General features: G+C 39.0%; 1 protein-coding gene across 1 annotated transcript in view; it reads left to right on the plus strand.

Moving 5' to 3' along the window:
• The window catches only part of LOC148731343 (sorting nexin-5-like), a 301,059-nt gene that overhangs the window by 92,553 nt on the left and 196,719 nt on the right, over positions 1–11,787 (plus strand). The window lies entirely within an intron of this gene.

The raw sequence follows: 11,787 nt of genomic DNA on the forward strand, positions 1-11,787 counted from the left end.
ACTTTAATCGCCATTTCGCCAGGTGAACAAGGCCTCGTAAAACTATAACACTTATTAGGTAAGAGCATAAATGTTCCCGGGTGGATTAAGCGCATTTTTTACATGATTGTCACACTGTTTTCCACAAGGATCATGGACAGGCCAGCAAGTCGCATCGTTAGAGTCGAAGCGGTAATAGATACCAGAATAAGGGTTCTCATCGCAGCATAGCGTCACTCCTTTCGCTATGTCAAGTCGCGGCACTGATGGCGGCAAAGTGTCCTTACATGTGTTAGTCACATGCTTGATAATTTCACAGTTGACGTCACCTTCCCGCCAATCAACCAAGCTGCTGGTTCCCGGATGACACACCAGCCAGTTGTTTATGTTGCTCTTAATGAGGACCTGTCTGCCGAGTTTTTTCCAGAATGAGAAGTTCATGGCGTTTTTAATGTTTCATTCACTGGAGCTGTTGAAATGCCGTGGTAGCCGTGTATTGGCCAGTTTGGCCTTGGTGTCACAGTGTTTTTAACACTTGTAAAAACATCGTAGTTGTTGAACATGTAACTCCAAACTACAGTCCAGCCTCCTCCATCATTCTCCATGTCGCAGTAAACCGAAACGCGTTAGACTAGGAGCCACCCGATCGGATCTACCCAATAAACACCCCCGAGGGAGGGTGAGAAGATCGTAGATTAGTTTGGTCGTGGAGGTACTCACAAGACTGGACAGCGGAGGATTTTATTCTCCCTAGAAAAGTTGAAGGGAAATTATGCTGGATATGCGCAATGGCATCATATAGGCGTCTCCTTCTTTTATATTCACCGAGTTCACCCTTGGAGCACTAAACACAGCGGTGAAACGTTAGGCATGCGCAACGGGATCAATATTTGATGACGACGCGCTATAAGAATTTTGACCTCCAGGTAGGGGGATATCGTTAGAACACTACAGAACCCTATGGAAAGGATCAGGTGAATTTTTTACTGTGTTATTAAAAATCCTCTTCTCCCCTACCCCTCTAAGCAATAAATAATGAAGTCTCCATTTTCTATCTCAGTTTAATTAGTGCAGACGACCAGCGTAACATCTCTGATCCATCTGTAACGTTTCCTGCATGCTGGAAAATAAGATATCAAATTTCAATGCAATTTTCCACCTAAAAGATAAAACAAACAACAAAATTAAGCATCGCTTAGTAAGAAAAAGTAATCGTTATACTAAAACCGCACGCATGGAAAAATCCCTAAGTTATTAGTATAAAGTTGAATATAAAAACATTTTAAGTCACTCTTTACCTTTAAAAATATTTGAATCAAAGGATCTTTTGTGATATTAAGAATTTGACGGGACAAAAAAATCAGAGATGTTCAAGAAACTCAGCGATATTTAGAGATATCTGTAACTTTTGAGGTCATCAGCCTCGAATTCCACACATATGACAAGCGAAAGAGGTTTAAAATATGATAAAGATCAACGGTTCAAAGCACATTTAAGCGTAATTTTTCTCTCTTGGATGATGATCACTAAACATCATAACAAATCAAGGAAATTTAATTAATAGTTGTCAGTAAAACAATTGATATAGCCTGCAGGGTGCAGCTATTTAGAGACGTGATTAATGTGTTTGGTGTCGAAGCCAGATTAGCTTTCGCTTTCGTGTTCATCGGGTGCTTTTTTTATCATGGAGAGCAGCCTCTATTCTTTATCGCAAAAGAAGTACTACTATCTTGCTATGAGTTGTCTGAAAGTTTGACAACGGTAAGATGACTTTATTTCAGTTACACCTAAGGATAACCAAAACTAAAACTGCTTTCAAGCGAGGTTAAGTTAGTTTAAATTAGACAAAAAACTTTTCATCCTAAGAAGGATGCAATACTCGCTTTAAAAGATTTGACGACTGTTTGGAGAAGAAAGATTAACCAGCTCAGCAACAACGTGAAGTTTCACCACGCTTTCTTGTCCCATCTTTGAAATATCGTTTTGTGAAAATGTAAGTGATACTATTTTGATATGTTTCACGATTCTATGACAAGATTTGCTGAGTGTATCGACTTATCGGATGAACTTGAATGACTATGGGAGATAATACTGATCAAGGCTAGAGTAGACTGGGAAAAGTATATTTTCTTTGCCGATAATAATCGAAGTCTTGTCCCCGTTCTGATTTCAAATTTTGCAACTATTATGATCCACCTCAGTTGTAAACCTTGACTGATCAGAAGCGAGTTTGTCTCAGGTCTCATCAGGTCAACGAAGGGAACTGCGGCAAAAAAAATATTTCAACGACACGTGACTTGCTCGGGCTCTTAGTGCAGGTTACCTCACAACACTATTGAGATTTTTCATTCGCGCTTACATCAAGCTAATCTAATCTGCGGTTATCGTGTCAGTTTTGCGCTTTGTTATTATTCATGTATGCAGACTACGAGAAGAACGTCCATATTCTCCTTGCGTCGGTTTTTTTTTTCTTACTTATTCTCTTTCCGATTGCCTAACGCACGCATTTTTTGTTTCAGTGTTTCTATTTGTGTATGTTGGGAGAAACCACTGGCATCGATTTCATGTGCATCACCTTTGGAGGTAACTATCACTTAATGATAATAAAAATAATAAGTATTATTTTACATATATAGCGCATTACGGTGCGCTGTACAATAGTCTTTCGAGATTGTATAATACCAAATAATACTTAAGGAATTTTAATATAATGTGAAACAGGAAGGGAGGGGGGGGGGGGGGTAAGCTCCTTACCCTTCTTCTCACTTTATAAGTTAAGTAAGGTTATCGCATCCAAATTAAGGAAGAACTTTCCAGACTTTTCTGGAGCGAAAGAACTTTGAAAAATAGTTAAGATTAATGTTTCGAGGCACATCCTAGTGTTGTTTTGCTGCGGACAGATAATGGACCAAGAATCAAGACAAAGCGAATTCAATAGTTGTCAGTAGAAAACATTGATATTAAACCTGCAGGGTGCAGTTATTTAGGGACGTAGATGGTTTGTTGTGCCTCAAGGCCAAAGAATTTCTCGCTTTGAAGTTCATCGAGTGTTATGTGGACGGCTACAGAAAGCAGCCTATATTCTTTATTGCCAATGATAAAGCACCACCTCACGAGCTGTTTCCAAAACCTGACAGCAATAAGTATCTTATTTTCACTTGCATGAAAGTTATGAGTAGCAGATACAACTCTTTTCAAACGATAATTACTTCCAAGAATTACTATATTGGAGGAGAAGGAACTTTATGAAACCGTAAGAAGATGAGATTTGACCGTGATTTCTTCCATCTTCCTTAGCTCAAATTCCCATAAATCAATAGAAATGTTATTGATGTTATTTTGATATGCTTTGTAATTTTCTAATCTAATATTGTGAGTTTATCAACTCAATAAAAGAACTCCTATATTTAGTTGGACACCAAATATCAATACTTCAAAGTAGGTTGCTTGTTACTTCAGATGGATTTATTGGCTTAAGTCTTTACCAGCTCTATTTCCAGTTTAAGTCTTCTTTTAATTCAAGTTGACTCTTCTTCAACGATCCAAATTTGTTTGAGTGAGTGTAATACAACGTAACCAGCTTGCGCTGGTATGAGTTCAGTGTCGAACAGCGTAAGAATTTTTAAAATCTATACAATAATCGGGTCAAGCTGTTAATACCTCTCTGCTACTTTGCGGTAAGAAGTGATGGAATGAAAATCAGAACAAACTGTACTCGATACTTTTTGATTTAAAAAAAAAAAATAGATTGCATACTGCCGAGCGTCTGTGTAATAATAGATCACAAAAGTGGCACTTGAGGCACAGCAGAGTGTCACTGATGTTCTTACTTACTTACGTCATGTGTTAGTTTAATGTAATAAATGCATCTGTCCCTCAATAGATCGTAGGTAATGTAAGATTCAAAATTAATATATCGATTTCAAAATTAATATATCAGCGTTTGCGTTTGTTACGGCAAGTTCTTGTTCTAAATCATCGCTTATTTCACTCGACCTGTTCACGTCAGTAGGAGGAAATATCTGTTACTCGTTAGTCTTTTTTAATATCTGTTACTCGTTAGTCTGTTTAAGATCCGTTAATATCTGTTACTCGTTAGTTTGTTTAATATCTGTTACTCGTTAGTCTGTTTAATATCTGTTTGATATCTGTTACTCGTTAGTCTGTTTAATATCTCATTAGTCTGTTTTAATATCTGTTACTTGTTAGTCTGTTTAATATCTGTTATAATTATAGCCGTAATTTTTCCTTTTAATTTAGTCGAACCATCATTTTTATCCTTTTCATTACCACCCTTTACATAGTCAGATGACCGATGTCACGGTGATATGTGTACCCCCGTAATAATTATGTGTATCCCTGCACACATATCACTAGTGATATGTGTACCCCCGGTAGAGATGCACTAAACAGTGAAGCTTTGTACCCGGGCCTCCAAAGCCTTCAAGGAAAACATGGCGGTTAGGAAGGACAGATTTTGTGGGTTTATATTTTAAAGTTTCAATCGATCTGACAACTAAAAAGTGTGTTTACGCAATAAGTTTTTTTTTGGTAAATTAAAGGTCTAGAACTCTACCGCGTGTGGAGAGTATTTCGTGTTTCACGTTCCGTAGTTTACGTCAATCACTCAGTAGACATCAAAGCCTCTTGAATTCATCTTTAAAAGGGGCTTCTATATATTGTTGTTGTTGTTGTATTTTGTTTTGAAATCTGTACGGCCTTGGACAACCAAGTCCTTATCAAAACAACCGAAGTCTGGGTTGTCCAGTATTTGCCAGTATGGACAACCTGGATGTTTTTCTAATTCCGAGCAGTGTATGTTGTGTCTAATAAGTGCTCAAAAAAAACAACAGGCCAACGAATTTGAACTACATGCGAAAGATCAGGTATTCTTATTGATAAATCAACATAAGTAAATAAATCAAAAATGATTCGTATATGAGAACGATCCTTCGCAGTAAAGCACTATTTGAGCAATAGTGAAAATCAGACCTGAAAAAAATTTCAGGCCTGTACGGGATTCGAACCACTGACCTCTGCGATACTAGTGCAGCGCTCTACCAATTGAGCTAACAAGCCAACTGGGAGCAGGCCATCAAATTAATTCGATATAAACCCGTGGATGATAAATCAAACAACAACAAACATATGAAACATATGTGTGAACTGCGGTTATGAGACGTATATGAGAACGATCCTTCGCAGTACAGGCCTGAAATTTTTTTCAGGTCTGATTTTCACTATTGCTCAAATAGTGCTTTACTGCGAAGGATCGTTCTCATATACGTCTCATAACCGCAGTTCACACATATGTTTCATATGTTTGTTGTTGTTTAAATCAAAAATGATTGTTAACTGATAGTATTAATCTACTATTAAAAGTAATTTCCACTCCATGATAAGCAATATCTGCTTGCAATGTTTCAATCTTCCTCAATTGTATATGTACTATTTAAAATAAAAATTTCAGAGCAAACTTTTTTTCTACGTTATAAATGTCACACATTCTTGCAAGACAGCAATGAAACTACAAAAAACTTAATATTGTTCCAAAGCACAATAATGCTTATTAATTTGTGAACATAACAACCCAACTGTAAATCAAAAGCAAACTCTAAAACTGCATGTGTTACAAAAGTGTGACCTTTCAGTCAATGCAAGAAAATATCAACAAAGTCCAAGAAGGGGCAGTACCCGCTGGAAATAAGCATTTATGGACAGTCTTTTAAATAATTTTTAAATAATTTTTTAAATATAGACTAGTGAGCAGCACTTCTGAGAATAGTAGCTGTAAAATTTTCTTTATTTCCGACGCGTTTCGTCTAACTGTCGTAGACTTCTTCAGGGAGTTTTACAAGTATAACTAAACGCCTGTATTTATAAGGCAAAGTTACGGGGACCGATGACCGTAGAGGCTTGGCCTTATACGTTTTAAATTTTTCACAACTTCGCCTGTTCCTGTTCGCCTGTTCCTGCTCTTAAGTCCGGCCAAGCCTCTACGGTCATCGGCCCCCGAAACTTTGGCTTAGAAATACAGGCGTCTAGCTATACTTGCAAAACTCCCTGAAGAAGTCTACGACAGTTAGACGAAACGCGTCGGAAAATAAAAAAACAGTTTTAAAACTACTGTTCGCAGAGGTGCTGCTCACTAGCTAGTCTATATTTGAAAAAAAAGTAATTATTTATTTTTTGGAGGAGAGGGCGTTGAGGGATGCACATATCACTGGCCGCCATAATGGAGGGGGTACACATATCACAAGTGATATGTGTGCGGGGATACACACATCACGGGGTACACATATCACTGTGACACCGCTCTTTTGGCCTCTTCTACAAAATCAGACGGCCGCTCTTTGGCCGTGAACGAGGAATAAATTTCTCTTTTAGATCATCTCTTGGCTGAAGTCTCAGGAAGAACCAATCAAAATTCGTATGTCATTTAGCCTATGATACAAAAGCACCGGATACCGTTGCTGGGTGTAGCTTTTAGTACACGTGATTACAAATTGTTCAACATCTAATGGCAGACAGTCCAAGCATTCGCAAGGTCTCTGAAACTTCGAGAACGGTATGTATTATCTGATTCACTGAATCCAAGGAGAATTCCAAAGAACCTTTTTAATTTTCTTTTGTATTTTGAATTTGTTTTTGTTGTCGATTTTTAGAATCAGAGTAATAATTTCTTTCCATTCGCCGAGAAACAACCAGTTACGTAATCACGTAAACTAAACTTAACCCGTCACATGCGATGTGTGTCATTATACAGTTGACGATGACTGGTTTTCAGTTATACTATCATATGTGAATCAAGTAAACCACGATCCTTGACCGATCACTAGCGAGCGAGCTAAATATTCAATATCAATATAACTTAGTAAGAGTATTATAACTAATGAATGAATGAAGGAATGAAAGCCTTTATTTAAAGAGGGTAGAACTTGATAGCCGGAGGCTAATAAACTTGTGGCCCTCACATATTACACAACTATATACAATTAGATAAATATGTAAGCTAAAATATGTAAACATTTAAAATAAGCATTTAAAATAAGACAAGATTCAATTAAGAAGATATCATTAAATAGTAAAATGATGCAAACATTGTTCTTCCTTAAAAATCTTGGCAAACATGTTCTTTTTAAAACATGCTATAGAATCTAGTTTCCTAATTTCAATAAGTATACTATTCCACAGTCTTGTAGCCGAAACAGCGAAAGAGCGTCCTCCCTCTAATGCTCTTTTGTATTTAGGACAAACAGCATTAATGCTTGAATATCTAATGTTGCGGGAGTGTCGCTTATTATTCAAAATTAGGTGTTCATTTAGATAATTCGGCAAACGCCCATTAATTCGCTTATACAATATTATGCATTTATCTATCTTATGTTGCTCATAAAACGGAATCCAACCTAGCTTGTTAAACAAAGCAACTGATGGTGTCGTGCGACCGGCATAAGAAATAACTCGAGCCGCACGTTTTTGCAATCTTAAGACCCCATAAACCGACTCTTTGTCGCAATTTGCCCAAACCACGCTAGCGTAAGACATAACAGGGCGAATAATGTTATTATAAAACTGAAGTTGCTGTTTAAGAGGCAACCAGGCTCGAATCTTACGCAGTATTGCGATTCTAGAGGTCATTTTTTTACATACTTTCTCAATATGTTCATTAAATGACAAGTTGCTCTCAATTTCTACTCCTAATGGGGTAGCACAATCCACATTATTGAGCTGTTTTCCGTTTACAGTAACAACTATGTCACATCCATTTATGTCAGCCACACATCTTTTCCCAGTGATCGTGAGTACTTTAGTCTTGTCTTCATTTAATGGGAGCTTATTTGCTGAGGCCCATAATTGAATTTCAGAGACAGAATTATTTAGTGATGAACTTAAGTTTGCTAAGTTTTTCACATCCGCAAAAGCGTTGACAGTCGTATCGTCTGCGTAAAGGCCCAACTGAGCATTTGTATACAAGGGCAAATCGTTGATAAACAAATTGAAAAATAAAGGACCTAAAATACTGCCCTGAGGGACTCCATGCAACATCAAAGCTTCGCTTGACTCACTCCCATTTACACGGACAATTTGCTTCCGATCCGACAAATAAGAGTGAAACCAGGCAAGCTCCCGGTTGACTATACCGTACAGCTCCAACTTGCGCAACAATAGCTTATGGTCCACCATGTCATGTCGAAAGCCTTTCGATAATCGACCAGGACCATGCCGCATACATGATTGTTATCTAAGCCGAACAAAAGCTCGTCAGCTAACTTAATTAGAGCAGTCTCGGTACTGTACATCCCACGAAACCCAGACTGTCTAGTATACAACAAGTTATTATCCATAAGAAAAGCTTATAAAGAATTGTGCACGTTCGATTACTTTTGAGACCACTGGTAGCACAGAAATCGGGCGATAATTAGACGGATCACTATTACCTACGAAGCTAAAAAAATATATGAAGTGAGCTGAAGACGATGATTGTATAGATTAAAAATCATTTGACCATCAGTCTCCGGATTAATTTTGTTCTCGTGCCGAATGGTTAATTATATACTCACAACTGGTAAGTGCCCGCGGGAAATCAAAGTGGTATGTGAGACTGTAATATCATTCTCAAAATTTGAAGAACTAGAACCTATTGCCGTGGGAACAAAAATAGTTCCTCATCTAAAAATGTTGAGCTCAAGACTTAAACATATGGCAAATAGGAAAAAGAAAATAGAACTCTCTGAGAGGGCACTAAAGTCTTTAAGTTCTTATCCTGGTAACCTTTGGACCCTTGGTGACATGTGCCTTGACCACAGTGAGTTTGAAGCAACGCAAATCTATTATGAGTTCCTATTAAAAATGATTGAAGGTGGGGACCTGACTAACTCAGCTTGTTACAACAAATTGGGTATTGCACATAGTGAGCTGGTCAAAACAGATAAAAAAAAGACTACTATGAGCGTGTACTGGAGATTTTTCTGAAAAAGCAGGGACCTGAACATGGTGATGTTGCAGCCTGTTACAACCATTTAGGTAGTTCACACAGTGCCTGGGCGAAATAGACCAAGCAAAAGACTACTATGAGCGAGCACTGGAAATTCATCTGAAAATGCTGGGACCTGAACATGTTGATGTGACAGCCTGTTACAACGATCTGGGTGGTTTGCACAGTGACCTGGGCGAGACAGATCAAGCTAAAGACTACTATAAGCGAGCACTGGAGATTCGTCTGAGAAAGCTGGGACATGAATATGTTGATGTTGCAACTTTGTACAATAATCTGGGTAGTTTACACGGTGACCTGGGTGGAACAGATAAAGCAAAAGACTATTATAAGCGTGCACTCGCGATTCGTCTGAAAAAGCTGGAACCCGAACATGTTGATGTCGCAGACTGTTACAACAATCTGGGTGATTTACACAGTGACCTGGGCGAAACAGATCAACCAAAAGACTGCCATAATCGTGCACTGGAGATTAAACTGATAAAGCTGGGACCTGAACATGTTGATGCCGCACTCTCTTACAACAATCTGGGTGTTTTACACGTTGCGCTGGGCGAAACAGATCAAGCAGAAGACTACCATAAGCGTGCACTGGAGATTCGTCTGAAAAAGCTGGGACATGAACGTGTTGATGTCGCAGCGTGTTACAGCAATCTGGGTATTTTACAAAGTCACCTGGGCGAAACAGATCAAGCAAAAGACTACTATAAGCATGCACTGGAAATTCGTCTTAAGAAACTGGGACTTGATCATGTTGATGTCGCAACCTGTTACAAAAATCTGGGTAGCTTACACAGTGCGCTGGGCGAAACAGATTAAGCAAAAGAATACCATAAGCGTGCACTGGATACTCGTCTCAAAAAGCTGGGACATGAACGTGTTGATGTCGCAGCGTGTTACAGCAATCTAGGTATTTTACCTAGTCACCTGGGCGAAACAGATTAAGCGAGATACTACTATAAGCGTGCACTGGAAATTCCTCTTAAGAAGCTGGGACCCGATCATGTTGATGTCGCAGCCTGTTACAACAATCTGGGTAGTTTACACAGTGCGCTGGGCGAGACAGATCAAGTAAAAGAATACCATAAACGTGGACTGGAGATTCGTCTGAAAAAAGGTGGGACCTGAACATGTTGCTGTTGCAGCCTGATACAACAATCTGGGTAGGTTACACATTGTGTTTGGTGAAATGAGTCAAGCGAAAGACTCCTATAAGCGTGCACTGTAGACTCGTCAAAAAAAGCTGGGACCTGAACATGTTAATGTTGCAGCCTCTTACAACAATCTGGGTGTTTTACACAGTCACCTAGACGAAACAGATCAACCAAAAGACTACCTAAAGAGTGCACTGGAGATTCGTCTGAAAATCTGGGACCTAAACATGTTGACGTTGCAGCCTCTTTCAACAATCTGGGTATTTTACACGTCGCGCTGGGCGAAACAGAACAAGCAAAAGAGTACTATAAGCGTGCACTGGAGATTCTTCTGAAAAATCTGGGTGCTGAACATGCTGATGTTGCAGCCTCTCACAACAATCTGGGTACTTTATACAGTGCACTGGGCGAAATAAGTGAAGCAAAAGACTACTATAAGCGTGCACTGGAGATTCGTCTGAAAAAGCTGGGACCTGAACATGTTGATGTTGCAACCTCTCAACAATCTGGGTACTTCACACAATGAGCTGGATGAAACAGATCACGCGAAAGAGCACTATAAGCGTGCGCTGGATATTAGTCTGAAAAAGCTAGGACCTGAACATAATTTATGTTGAAGCCTCCTACAATAATCTAGGCACTTTACACAGTATGCTGGGCGAAACAGATCAAGCAAAAGACTATCATAAGCTTGCACTGGAGATTCGTCCGAAAAAGCTGGGACCTAAACATGTTGATGTCGCACATTCTTACCACATGCTGGGTTGTGTGCACAATGACCTAGGCGAACTCAAAGAGGCCAGTATTGTCCTGATCGTGCACTAGCAATTTATATCTCTAAGTATGACCAAGATCACGTGAACGTCCTAAAGGTCAGGAAGAACCTATTTCAGCCACAACAGAAAAGGAAGAGAGTCGAGGATCATGAAGCTGTTTAGAAAAAGAAGAAAAGATATACGTGTTGATGGTCTAGCAGCTGTGTATTCTTATAGACGGTGAAGGCCTTTGACTTAATCACTATACTTGGTATTATTTGAGCTTTTTCTAATCATTTTCGAAAACTCTTGAAAGCGGACATGGTTTTTTCTTTTATCACTGTCGAAGCGTTTTCAAAGGACGAAGATTTGTTAAAGTTTCTGAAAGAGGTAAATGTGAGTCTTAGGCCCGGTTCAAACGTCGAAATTTACATATGCCGAACCTAATTAGGCTCGGCACATGTAAAGCTCGACGTTTGAGTCAATTATGATCGACGCTTTTGTATTAGGGTCGACTCTGCCGTTCTATTCGACTGAGCTTGTCGAATAGAAGGGCAAAAGATCGACTTCGATTCATACGTGGATCTTCACATGTGCCCTGCTTAAACACGAAGGAGCGCTATATAAGGAAGTCTTCCCTGGGAAGACCTAGGCTCATTTGTCACTCACCGTTGACGTGTGCAGGTCAGATTTAAATGCTGGTAGACGTACAAAAGGAGCTAATGAGATATCTATTGTTACTTCCACCAGCATGGTGGCATGAGGTAACATGCGAACCACCTACTTCGATCTCAAGTTTACGGCCACAAATGAAGACAGTTTCCATTGGAGAAAGGAAATAAAAATCTCAAAAATGCTTGTATTGTGATGAAGACATAAAACAATTTTGAGGAATGCGCTC

The sequence above is a fragment of the Stylophora pistillata genome, chromosome 5, assembly GCF_964205215.1.
Source record: "Stylophora pistillata chromosome 5, jaStyPist1.2, whole genome shotgun sequence".
Classification (NCBI taxonomy): Eukaryota; Metazoa; Cnidaria; class Anthozoa; order Scleractinia; family Pocilloporidae; genus Stylophora; species Stylophora pistillata.